The sequence below is a fragment of the Acanthochromis polyacanthus genome, chromosome 2 (assembly GCF_021347895.1).
Source record: "Acanthochromis polyacanthus isolate Apoly-LR-REF ecotype Palm Island chromosome 2, KAUST_Apoly_ChrSc, whole genome shotgun sequence".
NCBI classification, from domain to species: Eukaryota; Metazoa; Chordata; class Actinopteri; family Pomacentridae; genus Acanthochromis; species Acanthochromis polyacanthus.
Genome location: NC_067114.1, coordinates 26,397,923 through 26,418,157, shown reverse-complemented (window position 1 = coordinate 26,418,157; position 20,235 = coordinate 26,397,923). Strand labels below are relative to the sequence as shown.

General features: G+C 39.5%; 3 long non-coding RNA genes across 6 annotated transcripts; 1 reads left to right on the top strand and 2 right to left on the bottom strand.

The window, feature by feature from the left end:
- Nucleotides 1-2,328: 2,328 nt before the first annotated feature.
- On the top strand, nucleotides 2,329-5,010 carry LOC127537774 (uncharacterized). 4 transcript variants are annotated; one of them, XR_007947601.1, is made up of 5 exons: nucleotides 2,329-3,087; nucleotides 3,228-3,294; nucleotides 3,892-4,011; nucleotides 4,115-4,230; nucleotides 4,363-5,010. It is a non-coding gene; the product is annotated as an uncharacterized LOC127537774 (long non-coding RNA). The 4 variants fall into 4 exon arrangements; XR_007947603.1 differs by having other exon boundaries at nucleotides 2,329-3,294; nucleotides 3,905-4,011; XR_007947600.1 differs by having other exon boundaries at nucleotides 2,329-3,294.
- Nucleotides 5,011-5,907: 897 nt separating this feature from the next.
- Nucleotides 5,908-8,670, bottom strand: LOC127537773 (uncharacterized). The gene is made up of 4 exons (XR_007947598.1): nucleotides 8,328-8,670; nucleotides 8,142-8,233; nucleotides 6,555-6,646; nucleotides 5,908-6,451 (listed from the first exon to the last, which is right to left on the bottom strand). It is a non-coding gene; the product is annotated as an uncharacterized LOC127537773 (long non-coding RNA).
- A 6,955-nt stretch (nucleotides 8,671-15,625) lies between these two features.
- On the bottom strand, nucleotides 15,626-18,704 carry LOC127537772 (uncharacterized). Its single transcript, XR_007947596.1, has 2 exons — nucleotides 18,173-18,704; nucleotides 15,626-17,071 (listed from the first exon to the last, which is right to left on the bottom strand). It is a non-coding gene; the product is annotated as an uncharacterized LOC127537772 (long non-coding RNA).
- Between the last annotated feature and the right edge of the window lie 1,531 nt (nucleotides 18,705-20,235).

Sequence of the window (20,235 nt, the reverse complement as noted above, 5' to 3'; positions counted from 1 at the left end):
TGAAACTGTCATGTAAATTTTTGTTTCGGCTTCGTGCGCACCAACACGATTTCGTCATGTTTTTCGTGCCGCTCACCACGAAATGTGCACCAATGTATTTTAAACGGCGGACTTTTCGTGCCACTCAGAACGTATTTCAAAAGAATGTGTATATTATATTTTTAATGTAAAACCGCGGCGAATCCAACGCTATATTTTGCATGACATCGTCCCTAAACATAACCCTAACCATAACCCTAACCATAACCTAACCATAACCTAACCATAAGCCGGTGGTACACTTACCAATTTGCATAGGAATTTCAAGAATGTCCGGCGGCCGCAAACGCAATCACACAAGCAGTATACGCTGATGGACAGCTTAGATCGTCATGAATCCGCCGGTATAAACCACTTTCAGATGTGATTACCACAGCGAAAAACATTTCGTGGTGAGCGGCACGAAAAACAGGACGAAATCGTGTTGGTGCGCACGAAACCGAAACTAAAACTTACGTGACAGTTTCACGAATCCCCGTGAGACCAGGTTGTCTGTTCAGCCTATGGATGCTCTAATGAGCGCTGTAAGGGAACAAGAGCATGTGGGATTACTTTTCACATGTAAGATGTATTGTTAGCAGGTTGTCATAGCTAGAGTTAAATAAACGCCGAGAAGACGGATAGAACCCCTCAGCTCCGTGTCTGGCTTCTACTACCCATGATCTAACCAGCTCTCTACATCATCCTGTGTATTACACAGCTGCTTACCGGTGAAATAACTAATCTGAGACAATTTTTTGTTTAAAATTCGATGTTATGAATCTAGCGTTCCTAGCAACTTACTGCAGTAATTGGTGGGTTAGAATACAGCATCTGATTGATCTAATAGCCCTGATTTATGATGGAACTATTTTTGTTGTAGACAATTCTTTATCTCTAGCTACTTTTCTCACATGTTTAAGCTTTCCCAAAGAACGTGATTTATACACGTGATATAATAGTAATAATAACAGTAATAATAATGATAAAAATAATAGTAATAATAGCAGTAATAATAGTAATAATTGATATAAAATTAAGAGTAGTAATAATAATTATTATTATTATTAACAGTAGTAATAATAGAAGTATGGCAAAACCTGCATTGTAAAAAAAATATCCGAGCACCTTGTATAGTAGCTACACGTGTGACGTTTCTAAAAATCAAACAGTTTGTCAATCGGTTCAAAATTCGGCGAATAATTCCACTTTTAGATTCAGCAGTACCTCTCTCCTCCATAGATGTCTATGCACCGCTGCCTCGGCTGGCCCCGGTCCAAGATGGCGGCGCTGCAGGCACATCGCTCGAGTGGTCAGCCGCAGTCAGTGAGGCGTCTACGTATATATGTCTATGCTCCCCACAGAGTCCGGGCAGCTGCGAGTCATCTCCGTGATTACAACCTACTCCATAAGAACCGGTCGCACCTTCCACACCCTGCCAGATTGTAAACTCTGCTCTCACAGTCAGTTGACTTTCTAGCCTTCACATTGCTTCGTTGGTATACGCATTTACTAATGCTGCTCTCCTTGCTCACAGTTTCGCCGACCCAGCTGCCCGGACCCTCTCCTGCATACCCGGCCCCTCCTGCCTAGTCCTGGAATCCCCCCCTTCTATGGAGTTATATTTGTGCCACAATCCTGAGCGCACAGTGTGAAATTTTGAGCACAGAAAACAATTTTGAGCAAAGAAAAACTTAATCTGAGCAAACAAAAATCTATTCTGCACTCAAAAAATATATTTTTATATTTGCAACTATCCACATACACACACAGTCTTAATGCTTTTCACTCGGTTTTTCACTCTGCTCTCCTGTGGATCTCTGCTCTACGTCCTCGCTACGTCTCTCTCGCTCTCGCTCAACATCTGCTCTCTGCACACGCTCAAATCTGCCTTCACGCTTGCTCAGCTCTGCACGGCGTTACAAATGTGCCACAATTCCAGCCAATCACAGACTTCTGATTCTATCCAATCGGGTCCCTGTTTCGGCCGCCTCTCGGAAGCGCTGTTAAAAACGATCGCTAAATCAACTGGAGTTCTGCTATATACGCTGGACTACGACAGATTTTCAGTGAGTATTGTTTTATTATTGAATTACATTAAATAAAGCACTATTTTGTTTAGTGTGTTAAATACAAGTGTAATGTTTTGGTACGGTTTTGCAGAAAGTCAGTCCTGCTTCCGCAACAAAACGAGGGATTTAGCAGATGTGCCAGCTAAACAGCATGACAGATCCAAATAATGACAACCCAAATACTCCGCCACCATGTCAGGTTAGTTAAGATTTTTGTTTTTTTTAAATTTTTTATTAGCTGTGCTTTTGATTAAACTTTCTATTAACCAACCTTTCAGATTAAAGCTGATTTACTAGCAGGAGTCAAAGCTGTAGAGCTTAAGCTAACCTAATAGCTAATGAAAACTTTGTTGGACATTAGTGTTTGATTTCAAAGTGTTAAATACTTTGTGTTTTGACAGAACATATTAACTTTACATTTGGTATTGATTTAGGGTCAAAGTGCAGTTGAGTTAGCAGCCAGAAATCTAATAACTTTGTTGGTTAACACCATGGCCACAACTAGTTCACCAAGCCCTACAGAGACCAGACAGCCAGAGCCTAGAAATGTAACTGTACAGCAAGAGATGGCAAAGTTTGTGCATGTTTACTCAATCATATGTTTTTATTTGTAATATTGTGAATTTGATGTTCTCATTTGGTTTGTGGATGTGTTTAACAGAGACATTTAAATTCATATATAATCAGAACTGAGAGAGTCTAAAAAAAATCAAATTATCTAATATTTGACTATATTATTTATAAATGCATACATATATATGTCCTGTACAGAGCTTTTCCAGGATACTTCAGATCAAACTTTAGTCGAGGTAAAAAGAGGTGTTTAACTTCCACCAAGCAGCCTCCTAGAACAACCAGCAAGACCATCACTCTCAATTTTTATCTGCTTCCAAAAAACACATCCTACACACCTTTGCCAGTTGAGGAGCTTGAACTCCTTCAAGCTGGCATGGGAAGACAGACGGTGTCGCTGCCTGACAACAGTGACCATGCAGAGGTACAGTAGTCAGTTCATAGTTTTGACTTTCCGTGTTTAAGGCGGTCATTGGGCAACACTTTTTACCCAAATTACATGTTAACGTCTATATTGTAGTGTTTTATTTCTCTCTCTCTTTTCTTTGTTGTCAAATTTCAAAGGTCCTGGCTGAAACATTCCCAAAAATGGAAGATCTTTATGGGGGATGGCTCTTGCATAAAGCAACAGGTTTGTAAGGCCAGGATTGTGTATTTTTGTATCACATCCCACTCCTGTATTTGTAATTTATTTTAGTTGTACATAAGGGCTATTGCTGCACAGGCATTTAGTTGTAAGCATTAGAGATGGCTCGTTGACGATAAATAGGTGTATTTTTAATTAGAATATGTTTGTGTTTCTTACAATAAATGTGGCAGTGGTCGACAGAAGCTCACTGTAATTCCACCAGAAGCAGAGAGGTATTCTGTAAAAACTCTGAGAGCTCAGTCGGGGGGGGGGGGGTAAAGCCACTTTTTACATAGTGCCACTACAGGAGACATTAGACACCTCTCCTCTGCCTCCTGACTCGCAGCACTTTTCAAAGATGCCAAAGAAGACATGTTACCAGTGTAATGAAGTGATGCCTCTGCAGATGCTTGCAATACACATTAAGATATGCAAAGGAAAATCACTTTCTGATGAGAGTGATGAAGAGGTGAGAAAAATAGTTTGTGTTTCATTGTGATGGAAATGACAAAACATAGTGTTTATTAAAGTGGCTGTTTTGTAAATCTGCAGTACTCTGAGCTATGCATACTTTCGCTTTCTACATTTTTCGCTTAACAGTGAACACTTTCAGGTTGAACATGTGGCTGATGCACAGTCTCTGATGTTGCTGGCTGATGAAGTTATAAACTGTGGATACACAAGCCAGATCAAGCTGGATAATAAACAAAACACCATTCGGTAAGAAAAAACAACTGTCATTTAAATATTTTTAATTTTTAAACCAGTTTTTGATTTTTGTGTTCTTTCTTTCATAGTACTATTGTCTTGCACTCTACCACAGACTGATTCCAATGCTTCAGCAAGTGAGAAAGGGCATGGAACTGTATGGTCTGTTCAGTCAGATGGCTGCAAACCCTGAAGCTTTACACACTCTTTGTTCCTGGGAAGATCATCAAAGTAAGCATTATTCATAACAGTTTAACTCACCGTGTTCTTGCAGACAATCGCCCTGTTCTGGATTTTGTTCTTTGTTATATATGTATATGAATTTTAACACGAATTGTATATTCACTTATTCTTTTTAGCCAGATGCTGATTTCATAATGAACTGCCGACCACAGTTCAGTGAAAAGGGGACATCTCGGGAGAGAACTGAAAGATTATAAACTTCATGCAAGATTTTTGCCAGGAGCTTGAAATATCAGGTACTATGCTATACAGTACTGCAGGCAAGTAACTAATAATCAGTACAGTTGAGGTATCCAGTAGGTCTGTTATGCTGTTATGCCACTTGTCCAATTTTTTTTTAATTTACTTATTTCGAACATGAAATTAACAGACAGCCGATGCAGCTTATACAAAATAAAACCGCAGCTAAAACAAGGCATCACATAAATTTACAAATCATACATGTTCGAAAGGGAGTGGGAAGAAGACAGAACTTATTTAATCCCACCCTGAACAAGGTTACTTTATTAACAATTTATTTCTATATAACCAAAATTGAATGGCAATAACATATAGCTATCCAACACACCAGAAGCAAGCGTCACAGCAAATCAAAACAAAGTAGTTCTGAGTGCTCACACTTATCATGACAGGGTTGTCTCTTCCAGGATGATAATAACCAGGCTATAAGATGATTACACGATTACTACATGATTATTTAAATTGAAATTCCTTAAGTTCAAATTGTTTGTAACATGTTTTATTTCTTATATTTTAAACATCACAGTGCTGCAGCTGAGGAGCCCCCACTCTCTTGGAGTTCAGCATGTGCTCCAGTGGTTGACCGGGCAAGCCCACATTCCCATCCTCCCTGATGAAAAGAGACATTTCAAAATAATATTCATGTTTGACCACGACTGCAGGGAGCGACTTGGAGATCACTCCATTTGTTACCAAACTGTGAGTGCATGCACTCGTACAGTGACTTTTCCAGTGCAGCATCTCAACACTTACACTGAATTCAGAAGACTTATGAGTGAAGCACTTAGATATGGTGGTGGCTTCCACAGAGTTTAACAGAAATAGCTCTCTGGTAATCTGAAACAAAAAATGAGAAGCTATTTCTAAACATTAACTGATAGAATATGTTCATAGCTAATGAAAAAAGCAAAACAATTGTTCCTGTTAGCTCAGTGTTTGACTTTCTCTTCAGTCATACAGATTCCCTTTATACAGGGTTCTCTTGCTTTTATTAGTTAGAAAAGCTTCAATAATTTTTGTCACTGTGCTGGAATATTTGTTGACTTTCAAGTTCTTGTCCAAATGTCTATTGGTTGGACACCTGTTGCAAGAACCTGATGTATAAGTCATGACAATGTGACTCTGAATGTTCCAGAGGGTTGATAGTTCTCTGAAGTTCTTCCAGGGCTTCATCATCCAGTGGGCACTCAAATTCAGGAACCACAACTGTGCCATGAGAGTCTTTCTGCAGCACAGCACTCTCCCAGTCAACGCCTGGGTCCTGAAGGTCCTTTGAATTCAAAACATTTCAGTCAGGAATGGATACTTGTTGAAATACAGTTTTGGTATTTGTGTGAGTTTTTTAATAATAAACACAACATTACAAAAAGTGATGCTTTATTTTTATTCATCAGCATAGAAATTACTTCATTAGAAGTAGTAGAAACGAAAAAAAAAATCAGGATCATCCCACAAATCATGACATATTTCCTGATTCAGGCCTTATAAACAGTACAGTACTCTTCATTTTATGAAAATATGTGGGCTTTGTAAACTACAGTCTGTAATAGTCTAATCTATCAGAATGCGTAGCAGATACGTACTGCTCAGTCTTACAATCAACTTCTTAAAATACATGTCCTACTTGTTTTTACATCATATTGTACCTCGAGTCTCTCCCCCTCATCCAGATCTTGTAGACGTCCCATGCACCACAGCTGTTCAGGGGTGAGACCTCCCTCTGTCCGCAGAGAATGATTATTCCATCCTTCAATAAAGGTATCAAGATCTGCCCAGAGTCGGGGACAAAGACGTAGTGCACACCAAAGAGAAGAGTGGCATCAGATATGTCAAGTAGACCATCCTCTTCCAGAGAGTGAAGAATGTCATGGTACTTTTTCCAGAGATGAAGCTCGATCTTCCTGTTCCTCGTGTGGCAAACATGAAATGTGCAATATCCAGGTTTTCTACTTCCTGATCTGCCCTAACCCTGTAACCAAAATAAATAAAGTTGTATCAGTAATAGTTAATGCAACTTATACAGATTTAATCAAACTTCATATAACTAGAGAATTTTAATCAGGTCAGAATACCTTGACGGTAAGCCATGAAGCTGGACCGATGTGATGAAGAATGAGAATGCAGTTTGTGCTCTGTTATTTGTTGCAGCATCCAAGTACAAGACCTGCAGTAAAACCACATGGATAATGTACAGATCTGTGTTTAGCTACCAGCTTATTATAACATTGTTCTTTGTAGCATTTGGTATCTCATTTGTTGTGTTATTTTATTTAAAAAAAAAACATCAATGTGGTATATCCTACAAACAAAAACACTCCATACAATGAGTTTAATAGACACATACAGCTGAAACAATGCAGCAAAATTTTTCATTGAACCAATTGCACGTTTAAATAATATTCAAAAAATGTAATAAAGCAAAAAAAAAAAAAATTGGATCTCAAATACACAACTTTATATTCATTTTACCTTCTGCAAAGTGAATGGGGCTGTAGTTCTGCCAACAGTTACTATCTGAGATATACTACATCTTTAAATAACTTTTTTATTAATGTTTTTGTGCTAGAAATGGTAGGGTGAAAGTGTGACAAGCTCTGCTTCACTCGTCTCAATGATCATATACAGGGCACTTACAAAAAGACAATATTGTTCTTCAGATTACTTGTATGTAAAAATGTATCCAGATGAGATATTAAATGTTTGATTACGTTATAATTATCATTAATTTCATACTGAAAGCCACTAGCTAAAACAAATACTCAAAACCAAGTTGAAAGGCTGGCATACTGACCTCTGTGTACTTGGCTGTGTTTATTATTCCAAAGCCATCACCAATGATCTGTACCCTTTGGTTGAAGATTATGATAAAAGTACCTACAGTTTTAAACGGCTGTTCATAAAGCTAAGTCAGCCATGTCCAAGTTTCTGATATATACATAAGGATCAAATTACTCTGATTTATAGCTGCAAAACTTCATACATACAGTCATATAAATTTAAGAGTAAAAAATGACCTTCCTTGAGTAGCCATCCACTCCACCAAAGACTGCAATGTTGTACCTGTTCAAGATGGGGAGTACTATTTCAATAAGGCTGCTCATGTGTGAGTCGTGTCAGCTAATTGCAGACTGTTCTAAATTGCAACAACCTTTTTTGAATGCAAATATTCTTTTAAAAGATGTTTGGGGGACATGTTTAAATTAGGGGCTCCATAATGTATTCCCAAGTAACAAACAAGATAAACTTCACTGAAGTATTTTTAATGACATTCCTCTTTAAATGAAATAGTTAGTCTGAGCAAGCTTATTTACCTTATGAGTTTATGATTTGTGTCAATGTGGACAAGGGACAGAGGGCCTTGCACAGAGTAACTTCGTCAAACAACACATCCTATTTTAGTGAGCTGTGAGAAGATCACAGTTGAATATTACACGTAAAAACAAAAGCATTATTCTTAGATAGTGTATCTGTTCCATCAGTTTGTATGTTTGTCAAGTTTGTGAATTAATTGTTGAGGTGAGAGCTACTGATTGAGCTAGCAGCCAACAAATCTAGCGTCCGTTAGCAAGCGAATAGAAATATACAAATCAATGAAACAGACACACAGACTTTCATGCAAGCTTACATGACAAAATATGTTTGCAAAACCAACTACTTACATGTGGATGTGGTGCACCGTTGTGTTGTCGTTCAGGATCCGACATGGTACAGCTTTGCTAATCTTGGCTAATTAAACGAGGGTCCAGTGGCTCTGAAATGTGAATTTAAACATTACACTTGTACTTTAACACACTAAACAAAATAGTGCTTTATTTAATGTAATTCAATAATAAAACAATACTCACCGAAAATCTGTCGTAGTCCAGCGTATATAGCAGAACTCCAGTTGATTTAGCGATCGTTTTTAACAGCGCTTCCGAGAGGCGGCCGAAACAGGGACCCGATTGGATAGAATCAGAAGTCTGTGATTGGCTGGAATTGTGGCACATTTGTAACGCCGTGCAGAGCTGAGCGAGCGTGAAGGCAGATTTGAGCGTGTGCAGAGAGCAGATGTTGAGCGAGAGCGAGAGAGACGTAGCGAGGACGTAGGGCAGAGATCCACAGGAGAGCAGAGTGAAAAACCGAGTGAAAAGCATTAAGATTGTGTGTGTATGTGGATAGTTGCAAATATAAAAATATATTTTTTGAGTGCAGAATAGATTTTTGTTTGCTCAGATTAAATTTTTCTTTGCTCAAAATTGTTTTCTGTGCTCAAAATTTCACACTGTGCGCTCAGGATTGTGGCACAAATATAACTCCATACCCTTCCCCGGACCACCGATGTGTGGACACCTGCCTTGTTGTCTCGACGCCCGGAGAATCCTCCACCCAGCCCATTCCTGGAAACCGAGCCTCCTGTCCGCTCTCCACCGCCGGAACTCCCCCCGCCTTGCTATCCTGACTCCCTGGAAAATCCTGCCTTGCCCGTCCTGGAACCCAAGCCGCTTGTCCGCTCCCTGCTGCCGGATCCCTGCCCTCCCAGAAGCCCTGTCAGTCGCTGATCCCCGGTTCCGCCGCTCCCTCCTGGTCCCGTTCCGTTTCCCCCTCATGTTTCTCTCCTCGCTCCTCCCGCACTCCTCAGTCAGTCAATTCCTCACAATAAACCTTTCCTAAACCCGATCTCGCCACCGCTGTGTGTTTTCTGCCCGGTTCTTCTGTCGTGCGTAACACCAACCTCTGTAGCTTGTTGACCATAAACAGCAAGAATAATACAAGATCTGTTGTGTAGGACTAGATGTTGATATCCCTTCTTAATATCGATATATGTGTATATATATATATATAAAGTGGTGGGACACAATTAAAAAATAATTACAGATTTTTAAACTAATTAATCATGATTAATCGCATTTTTGTCAAGTAGCAATATTTGACAAAATAAGTAAAGTTTTTCGATTCAAATACATTTTGGTTGACTGTTGAATCAGCGAAGAGACATGTACATGTTTAGAATTTAACATTTATAAGAGTAATGCAATTTTAAAATGGGACATATAGAAAAAAGTGATTCTGATTATTAAAAACCTGGATTTAGTTGTTTTTTTTCATTGTATGGCACATAGCATAAACATAAGTAGTTCAAGGACCTTCAGAAGTTGAAAATCCAGAGATGCATTTCTGTTTTCATAGTTTCGGGATCTGATAAATGGTGCAATTTATCAGACCCAGATAACCAGATAACCGTCCAAATTATTCATTTTGATGGTTCTTTTTTAAGAATATACATTTTTATTAATAAAGAAAAATATTTTTTCATAAACTAAAAGTTTGTAATTTGTAGTTGTAAGTTATTAAAAGACAGACAATATTGTGGTTTAAGTTATTACTCCACCGAGGCTCCGCTCCTTTGGCGGAGTAATAACTTAAACCACAAAAATATTTGTTTCATTTATATTTATCTGCAGATAAATATAAATGAAAAAAAACTCACAGATTACTGCACACTCAAAGTGCAATTATAGCTATTATATTCAACATTTTAAAACTTTCTCAAGCACTTTCTGTGTCTTCTAAAGTGGTCTATTATGGGATGGCTACACTGCTATACGTTAGCAGGACCATCATAGCTAACATTAGCTCTGGTGCTAACAGCAACATGTTGTGCATTGAGGTGATGCTGTCGGGTTGAAGTGCTGCTGTGATAAGAAATCTCTTTGTCGCACAGTTTTCACACAACCACACTTTTATCCAAGCTGCCATCAGGAAGATTTTAAAAGATAACTTTCTGCCCAATAAGCTCAATGTGGTCTCGTCTTCCTTCACTGTTCATCAGACATTTATGTATGTATGTATATATATATATATATATATATATATATATATAGAGAGAGAGAGAGAGAGAGAGAGAGAGAGAGAGATATGAACAAAATAAATATATAAATCAAAGTGAAATAGTGCAATAATGTATATGTACAAGCAAAAGTGAATGGGATATTGAATATTGAAAAGATGTTGCATGTAGATTGTCTGTTTTTCCAGGTTTAGCAGGCAGACAGCCTGTGGGAAGAAGCTCCTCATCATTCTCTCTGTTTACCTTCAGGCAGCGATAACGCAGCCCTGACAACAGTCGAGACAAGTGGCTGCGGTGGGCTCATGAGCAATCTTCTTCTAACCTGCAGCATTTGTTGTAAATGTCCTGCAGGTTGAGGAGGGTGGTTCTGATGGTGCACTCAGCCGAGCGGACCGCTCTCCTCAGGGCCAAGAAGTCCTGCTGGGTGCTGCTCCCCATCCAGAAGGTGATACTCCCAACCAAAACACTCTCAGTGGTGCAGGTGTAGAAGTTCCTGAGCACCTTGAGAGGGAGCTTAAAGTCCCTCAGGCGTCTGAGGTGGCAAAGACGCTGTCGAGCCTTCTTCACCAGGGTGTTGATGTGACAGGACTACGTCAGGTCCTGCGTGATGTTACCACCCAGGTGCTTAATGCTCTCCACTCTCTCCACCTCTGTCCCGCTGATCCTGAGTAGGTGGTATGCCCTCTGCTGCTTCTTACTGTAGTCCACAATCAGCTCCTTGGTCTTACCTACGTTCAGGAGGAGGCTGCTTTCTCTGCACCCGTAATTCAGGTGGGCGATCTCCATCAAATAGTTCTACTCATTGTTGGAGATCAGACCCACCACTGCTGTGTCGTCAGCAAACTTAATGATGATGTTAGAGTCTTATGTGGACAGACAGTCATTAGTGTACAGTGAGTACAGCAAAGGGGCTTAGCACACAGCCCTGGGGGGCACCGATGTTCAGGATGCATGAGTGGGACAGGTATTTTCCCAAACTACCTGTAGTCTGCTGGTCAAAAAGTTGTGGACCCACCTGCACAGGAAGGAGGTGAGTCCGACGTCCTGTAACTTAGTGACCAGTCTGGAAGGGATTGTGGTGTTCACAAACAGCCTTCACGAAGAATTCCCCCTCCTAGTGTCCATGTGGGCCAGGGCTGTGTGTAGCAGGTGGTTGATGGCGTTCACGGGAGAGTTTTGTGTTTGATGGTAAGGAAGTTGAACCAGGTTGAGATGTTTTGTGTTCCAGCTGCTTTGTTGGGGTTTACTTTGTGTAGGATAGAGGTTACCAGGTGTTCTTTGATGGTGAGGGCTTGCATGGGGGGACTGAGGGGTGCTGGAGTTCAGGTGATTGGTGATATGTTATTGTTAAAATGGTCGAAGAAGGTGTTAAGCTGTTCTGCAAGCGAGGCGGAGTCTGGGCAATCAACCACTACAGCCTTGGATGATCTACCCATCATGATGTTTAAACCCTGCCATACCTCTCTTGCATTTTCCTGATGTTAAAAAAAATGCTTTTTACAGTTTTAAGCTAACAAAATGAGCTGAAAGTAGAATCCTATATACATGTTTATATCTAAAGTCGAGACTGCTGAACTCACTGTCAGCAACGATAATCTATCAGATCAGAAAAAAAATATTTTGCACTTTTGTCAAAATGCTCTAAACTTGCAAAAACCAGACTATATCTCATTCCCTGTAGGTGGAAGAGGAATAAATAAGTTTTTTGCATGGTTCAAATGAGAGGTCTTCAAAAGTTGCAACAAAAAGGCCTCAGGACCTGCACGACCTCACTGAGTCTTGAGCTCAGACACATTTTTATGGTCAGTCAGATCTAGCTTGGCTCCATTCTGCAGGTTTCAAGTCCATTTGACATTGTGTGTAGCATCTGAGTGAATCTAAGGAGAACTAGCTGTAGTACAGAGAGCCTTGATCAGGATAGATATGTTGTGTGTGTTGTAAGTACCAGTTGTAGGGTCAGAGTGTAGAGGTCTGACTGATCTTGGTGAGCACAGACAATGGTATATTAGCAATGCTAGCAGCCATGCAGATGTGGCAATAAACAAGCAATAGCTAACATAGTTCAAAAAGACAAACAATCTAAGTCATCTTAATAATGCTACATACAAAAGAAAAAGAAAAATGTCAAGTTGATTTCAAACAAGTCACATGTCATCTGTCACGATCACGGCAAGTACACGTTTAAGATGCAATTATGAGTATTAGGTAGTGTTATGAGTATTAAGTCAGCACGAGAAAAACAACATCATAAAAATCTGGATGTATGTTATGAGCTGTCTTTGCAAGAAGGATGAATCATATGTCACAGCCCAGCAGAGGAGAGAAGGCTGCTGTGGTTACATTAAGAAATGTGCAATGTTAAATTAGCGTTAATTTGTAGTTAGTAATCAGCTGTGAAATCACTGCTGATCAGATCTCTATCTTCCAGGTGAATTTCAGTCCAAGCCCCAGCTTTCAAATAATAGAATCTGATTCGCTTCCAGGTAGAACTTCTATCATTTTGGGTCCTGGAACAAATGTTTTGACTAAAGATGACGTCTGGTTTAAACATCAATGCAGCATTTGAAAATGTGCTATTCTGCAATTACAAAATACCAAAATATAAATATAGGCTATGCTATTTTCAGATATTTTAACTGGGCATCACTTTAAATAAATAAATCCGAGATGCACATCAGCTAGAGCTAATACAGACAATAATCCCCTGATGTGTGGCATTCATTGAAAACTGCCTTTACAGCTCACCTTTATGTAGTGCTTAGAGCTAAAAAGATGTGAAACTATTTGACTTTCTCCCTCTTCAATGAACAAACACTTGTTTGATGGGAGGGATCAAGTGCACCCTGTGGGTAGAATCATCTCCAGCATCCCTGTGAGATCTGAATGTTTGGCTTGTGGCAGAAGCATGAGGCTGCACAGTTGCACTGTTCAAAAATGTTTCTGACTGTTTCGCTTTTGTATATGTTAGAATCCTTCTTGGCATGTGTGTCTGGATATGTCCCCAGAGTGAATTATCGCACCTCACTTGTCTTAAGATGTGATGTGTGAAAATAAGTCAAGGCCAGCTAATTGATTTAGTTTTTATCCCTGGGGTTTCTTTTAATCCAATTATTAGAGTGCACTTAATGATTTAAATTTTGTTCCTGAGATGGAAGGCAAATATTATCCCTCTAGGTAGACAACAATTTATGGCAAAAACATAGGCCTTGCAGTGACAGGCAGTGTCATATGTAATTATACAATTACAGGTGTTCATTTTCATATCTGGCACATCCTGGCCACATATGTCCAGTAACTTTGTTTTCATGTGTGTGTTCTCTCTCTCTCTCTCTCTCTCTCTCTCTCTCTCTCTCTCTCTCTCTCTCTCTCTCTCTCTCTCTCTCTCTCTCTCTCTCTCTCTCTGCTGCACAGATTCAGGGCTCAGGTGGTACAGAGAGGTGAAATTCAACAAGACAATTACAACAGAAACCTGACCAATGCTCTTCGGGCCTGTAAATGAATTTCCCCCATTATTTCACTCCTGGCAAAAAATTTTAATAACTGCAGTCATGCCTTTCATTCTCAAGGAATAGATTAGTTAAATGTCATGCATAATGTAAATTAATTAATAAACAGAAGCCCTGGATATTACACTCTTTCTTTTATTCAGCTTTGCTGTGTTTTAAGTGGTGTCCTATACAAATACCTGGCTCTGATTCCTTGTTTGGCACTCTAAGCAGGGGAGGCACATGATTGTCAGCACTGACTTTTACTGAGAAGCAAATAAAATTACATTTCACAAATATTTCGAGGTCTGAGTCAAATATGTAACAGCCACTTACTGTTTATACTGAGCATAGACAATTAAAGACATATGGACTTTCCTTCATGTCTCCAGATTGGACTATATTGAATAACTAAACTCTGTAACAGTAGTACACCTGTACATACTGTCTGTTATTTGAGTCATTGGCTTGTAGCAGGCGAGGAAAAAAAATGAATAAGAAGCTTAACATGCCAAGAGGCCACATTACAATATGGGTCCCTACTAACTCCCATTTATCTCCTACACTCTGCACATTGTGTACCATTATTCTCTGTTGGAGACCTGCCTTTTACCAGATTTGCAGTGTCAGGATTTGATTAAACACAAATTTGGGAGTGTAAAAGTGAACAAAAGGTGAGGAGCAGCAAATAATGACAGGCTGGAAAAAGGCTGGAAAAGAATCATTGCAGTACTTTCAAATACTATCTCATATTTTTTTCCTGTTTATCAGTGCTGATTGTTGCCGTTTCATTTGTGTGTTTTCTGTACTGAGGACAGTTGGTTAGATAACTGCCAGGCTAACAAGCATATGGGATTGAAACATTGCCAAGCTACTAATGACAGAGTTTGGTAATATTTGTTTGTATGAAGTTCATTTGTGTAACTGCTTAATAACGTGTCATCTACCAGTGTGTGTGATCGCATGTTTTAAGCTGATTTAGCAAAGTTTTGTTCAGTTGCATGAAGCATGTAAGCAGCTCAACTGTGAGTATCTGAAATTAAGATTGTTATAGCAAATTGAGCAGATTAAAATCCTATACGATTACTTCAGGACCATATAAACCCCTGCTGAAAAAACCAGCATGGACCAGCATGCTGGTCACCAGCATGAAGACCAACATTTGTTGTGTTTTGAAGCTGGTCACCAGCATGGTATGCTAGCTTCAAAACACAACAAATGTTGGTCTTCATGCTGGTGACCAGCTTCAAAACACAACAAATGTTGGTCTTCATGTTGGTGATCACCGTGGCATGCTGGTATGCTGGTGACCAGCATGGTATGCTGGTATATACCAGCATATCAGCATACAATGCTGGTCTGTAGTGCTGTGTCACCTGTATGAGATGCTGTTGGCTTATTGCCCACACAGAATAATGGCAAGCTGGTAATGTGGTCCTATCATGGAATACTGATGTCAAGCATTCTATTCTATGGTCACCAATCTTTTATGCCGATTAGCAGAACCATACCTGTTGATATTAGTCTCCGTTGGGATGCTGGAATGTTGATTGCGACCAGAAGTTGTAAAAATATCACGTGCTTAATGTTTCTTAATGTCAAGTTGCTGTTCAATGAAGACAATTTGAGGTTTCATGACAAAGTAGTTTAATAACAATAAGGTAACAAACTTTAGGAAATATATTACATAATATTATTTAATAAGATGAGTCACTAAGATTACAAATAAACACACAAAACATCTATGGGCCTAAACAAGGAAAATCCAAAACATTAAAATGCAATATACTGTACAACTGGAAATGTTTTGGACTTAGACACTCACCACTTAAGTGGCCTTTTTGTTTTGTCTATTAATGTCCATGATTTTTTCGGAGATGCAACATCCAGCCTTTCCCACCCTGGCTTCCAATTCTGCTTGTTCCACATTCTGTTTTTTCAGCCACTCCCTGAAACACACTGAAAAGACATGCACAGATTTGTAAGTATCACAGTGTATTAGAAAAATACAATCAAGCATCATAACGCCAAAATGTTGGTAATCTAAGTCTCATGCAATTTGTTACACAATTGACTGAAACATGCAAACCCCCCTAATATTGATCTTTATACATAAGTACTTTATCACACTTCCATTCACTGCAAGGGACAAAAATTTCTTTCTAGTTTGATGTTTCTGTAACACCAGGCCAAAGAAACTGTTGGCAGTGCATACTAAATAACCCTGTTACACTGTAAAATCCAATTAGTTATCATTACTTAAAAAAAGCATGCAAACCGGTTGCACTTAAAAAAAAAAACAAGTAAAGAGAACGAGTTAAATTTAGTTGTACTAACTAGCACTTCCTTTGTAGAGTACACTTACAAATGAGTTTAAGCAACTAAAACAATCAAGTAGACTGTACTTGATAACTCATTTTAGAACACGCTTGACTTAGTAAAGACTACTCAGAATTAATATTTCAATCTACTAAATAATTGCATGTTAAATTTACACTGTTCAGTTCATTTAACATACTTATCTAAGTTGAACTAACTTAGCATTTCTAAGTTATATATTTACTTGGACAGCAATCTGACTTATTTTCTAAAACCATGCAAACTGAACTTCAGCAATTTAAGTGGTTCAAAAATATCCATAAAGAAATGAAAAACAGGCTCCAATTTCTTAAAATAATCCGAATTACAATTAAACATAATAAATCAAGGTAATAACTGCTGAAAGTTCAAACAGAAATTGTCTTTTGTTTTTCTTCCATTTACATCAACTTTTTCTTCTCTTTATAACACTGTATTTAACACAAAAACCTGAGAGGGTAATGACTGGCAATCTCACCTGTGTGAATGAATGTACGAACATCTACAGCCTCTAACTTGCTGATGAACCCGTGGGCTGACTTTAATACAGTGAACAATAAGAAACAACTGAATCCACTCGTGCATTTGCATTCTAACTCAACAAGAGATTTTTAAGACTTTGCAATTTTGGTGGGAGTTTGCTCTCTCCCAGGCCAAGCATTACTCTTTGAATGAAGCCCAAAGTGTTTTTCATGGCCTTTGAGTAGTCTAAATGTAAAGCGTATGACAATCCAAACAAAAGGCAAAGTGCCTCAGGCAGGTTCTGGACATTGTCCATTACAATACCTCCCTCAACAATGATGGCAGTAGATATTGGGTGAAGGTGGAGCTGATTTGGAACGACTTGCTCATCTTCACTGACAACAATCAGCACCCTGACAGATACTTTTGCCCACGTCTCATCAGTGTCACAATCCTGTGATGAAATCAAACAAAACATTCCATCAGCAAAATGTTGTAAATTGTCAATTAAAAATTGTCCCCATTTCAACTGTCCTGACGACACTGCTTTCTAGCCTTGTGCATTAAAGGAATACTCAGACAATTTTGGAGTTAACCCTTTCTCTGTCATTTTCATAGAGAGACATGATCAATATCATTTTTGTGTCAATACGACCAGTAGCTGGCTTTAAGCTCTTAACAACATGGCTTAGCTCAGTGCAAGCAATGGCAGTGAAAAGTCAGTGGCTCGGTAAAAGTGAACAAAATATTCACTGTCATGATTTCTGCTAAGGTAAGTTGTGATGCTAACAGCTGGAAGCCAGCCACTGGACTGTATCAATCTAGAAAACATTTAAGATTTTCACCTCTGCCATGAAGGTTATGTTTTGGGTGGGTTTGTTTGTCTGTTAGCAACATAACTCTGTGTGCAGATTTTGATGAGACTTTCAGGAAATGTCAGAAATGGGACAAAGAACAACTGATTAGATTTTGAGGGTGATCCAGATCACTGTCTGGATACAGGAAATATTCTGCGCTCTCTGAGTGCATTTCTAGTTTTTCAGGCATTTCTGCTTTATTTGATAGTGTCTGTGGAATCAGCTCTCTCCATGGGTCAGACAGGCAGACACTCTCTCTACATTTAAGTCTAGGCTTAAAACTTTCCTCAGGATGGCGAAGCCATTTTTAGCATGTTTAGCCACGGTGGCGAAGCTAATTTTGCCTAATAAATGTGAAAAAAGGGTTAACTTACAACTTTTTCCTAATTTGCCGAGTGATAATCAAAGAAAATAACAAACCGCGCCTCCTTTACAGTGCTCGATTTAAGGCCGAGAGGTCCGGTCGCCCAAATGACATTTTTTGGGCCACCAACATATGTCAATTTAGACATTTTTAGGAGCCAAAATCAACTTTTAGTGGCCAAAAAAATTAATCCTACTTTTTTTTTTTTTTTTTTTGGGGGGGGGAGATCCAGTTCCTCTTCCACATCAACTTGTTAGCTGGAGCTGCCAAGCTATCACTGGTCACTGGGCAAAGTGTGCCTTAAAACCCCCCACGGCCGTGAAAAGTCACCCACGAATGAGCAGCGCATTGTCCGGAGCTCCTAGCGGGCGACTGGGGACGTTGACAGCCGGAACAGGTGCGGTTTGTCCCGGGCAGATGAGCGGCGAGGAGCGGCAGGTGTTAGCCGAGCAGCTAGCAGGGGATAGCTAGCCAGCCGGGGAGTCTGAGCAGTCTGTGACCGGGGAGAGCAGCCGGCGGACCCGCCGAGTTGAAAAAATGACAGCTCCGGTGGCTTGGTGCTTTCCGTTCGCGGTGCTCAGGCTCAGTTGGTGCTGTCCTCCGGATGCCGCCACCACATTCTGGGCTGGTTCTGGATCCGACGGAGTCTCGCGGACTCCCGCGAGATGTTAACGACGTTAACATCAGTGACAATAAAGTGTTCAAATTTGAAATTAAATCGGTGGAAAGCCGCGGATCCGCGGAAAATTGCCATCCCTGAAACTTGGATTTGGAGGTCAGTAGTCCAACTCAAAATATTTGGGCCCCTAACCAGCGTGTTTTTTGTCATTTTTGGTTGCCAAAATCGGTTTTTAGTCGCAAATGGCGACCTGTCTAAATTGAGCGCTACCGAGTATAACTGGAACGACCCAAATGCTTCCGATCATTAGTAGATGCACACTGTCACGTGTTTCGTCTCAGCCAATCAGAAAAAAGGATTCGGACTAACCCCGGGAAGGCGTACAACAAGGAGGACAAGGAGAGGGATCTGTCAGTGGCTGGAAAATGTTCAAAGTCATAAACAATTGCAATGTCACATAGTGACTGTTTAATCAAAGGCTTTTCTAGTCTGCATTATTTTGTAATACAAATTAGTAATTTCTAGTCTGAGGGATAATTTAATGACAGAGTACTTTCCAGTGATACTTTGTATTTTTGCCATAGAAAGCCATTCTATGGCAAAAATATGTTTGTTTAGATGAAACTCATTAGCTTTTATCATGAATCTCATCAGGAAAGTAAGATTCAGTACTTTCTAGTCTTAAAAAGTGTTGAATGAGTATGTATTTTATGTTACAGATTGATATATTGATTTTTTACAGGAATTGTTGTGCATATTTCTTATTACTTAGAAATAAAAATAGTCCAGATGCAAATTGTGTGTGAGTAACTTTTTTAATTAAAATGTTGAAATAAACTGAAGCAATATTGAACATATTTTTGGCCTCAAAATGCACCAGAATGCAGGAAAAAGACTCCATTTTGTCAAAATTTTTCCCGGGGGACGCCCCCCCTCCCCCCTGTGGGAGGGGACACCCCTCCCACACCTAACCCGCTTCACACGCAGCAGTACAGATACTGAAAAAGTGTGGCTAAATGTGGCTAAACAAAATTCTAGCACTTTAGCCACAACGATTAGAGACAAAATTTTCCCTAGTGCAAGCACAGAGATGGGAAGAGTATTAGAGCCATTGAACAAAAATATAACAAAACGGGTTAAAAAAATATCTGCTCTGGGAAAAAGTCAAAATTCTGAGGAAAAAAATTCAGAATTTCTCAGATCTGACTTTTTTCTCTGAAGTCTGAAACTTTCGGCTAGCTAGCGGATGCTAACAACCGCTAGCGGTATTAGCGGTTAGGCTAACGTTAGCTCGCTAACGCTAAAGGTCGTTTGTCACAAACAAAACTCAACTCGGCAGCTTGCCCTCGCTGCTCCGGCCTGTGTGCTGTACTGGTGCCTCGGTAGCTGAGCGGGAGAGTGAATGTCTTCTTCTTTGTGGAGTTAACGGCAGTTGGCCACCTTTACATTGGGCATTACCGCCACCTACTGACCCGGGTGTGGATCAGTCGTGAGAGAGACTGTGATTGCTACTTATTGTTGCGAGTGAGCTTAACTATAAATAAAGTAATCTTCACTCTAAACACTGTCTTTTGCATTTTTCACCATTCAAGTGACTGTTACTTCATAAATATCAATAATAAATGCATTTTTTTGATAACCTAGTAAAGTTAACTCATGTTTGCATGTCAGGGCAGCTATTGGATTGTACAGTGTATTAATAAATTAAATGAAACTGATTTTCCTCATTTGTATTTATTTCCATAAAGGCAATGCTATCCCTTATTAATGCCTTCATT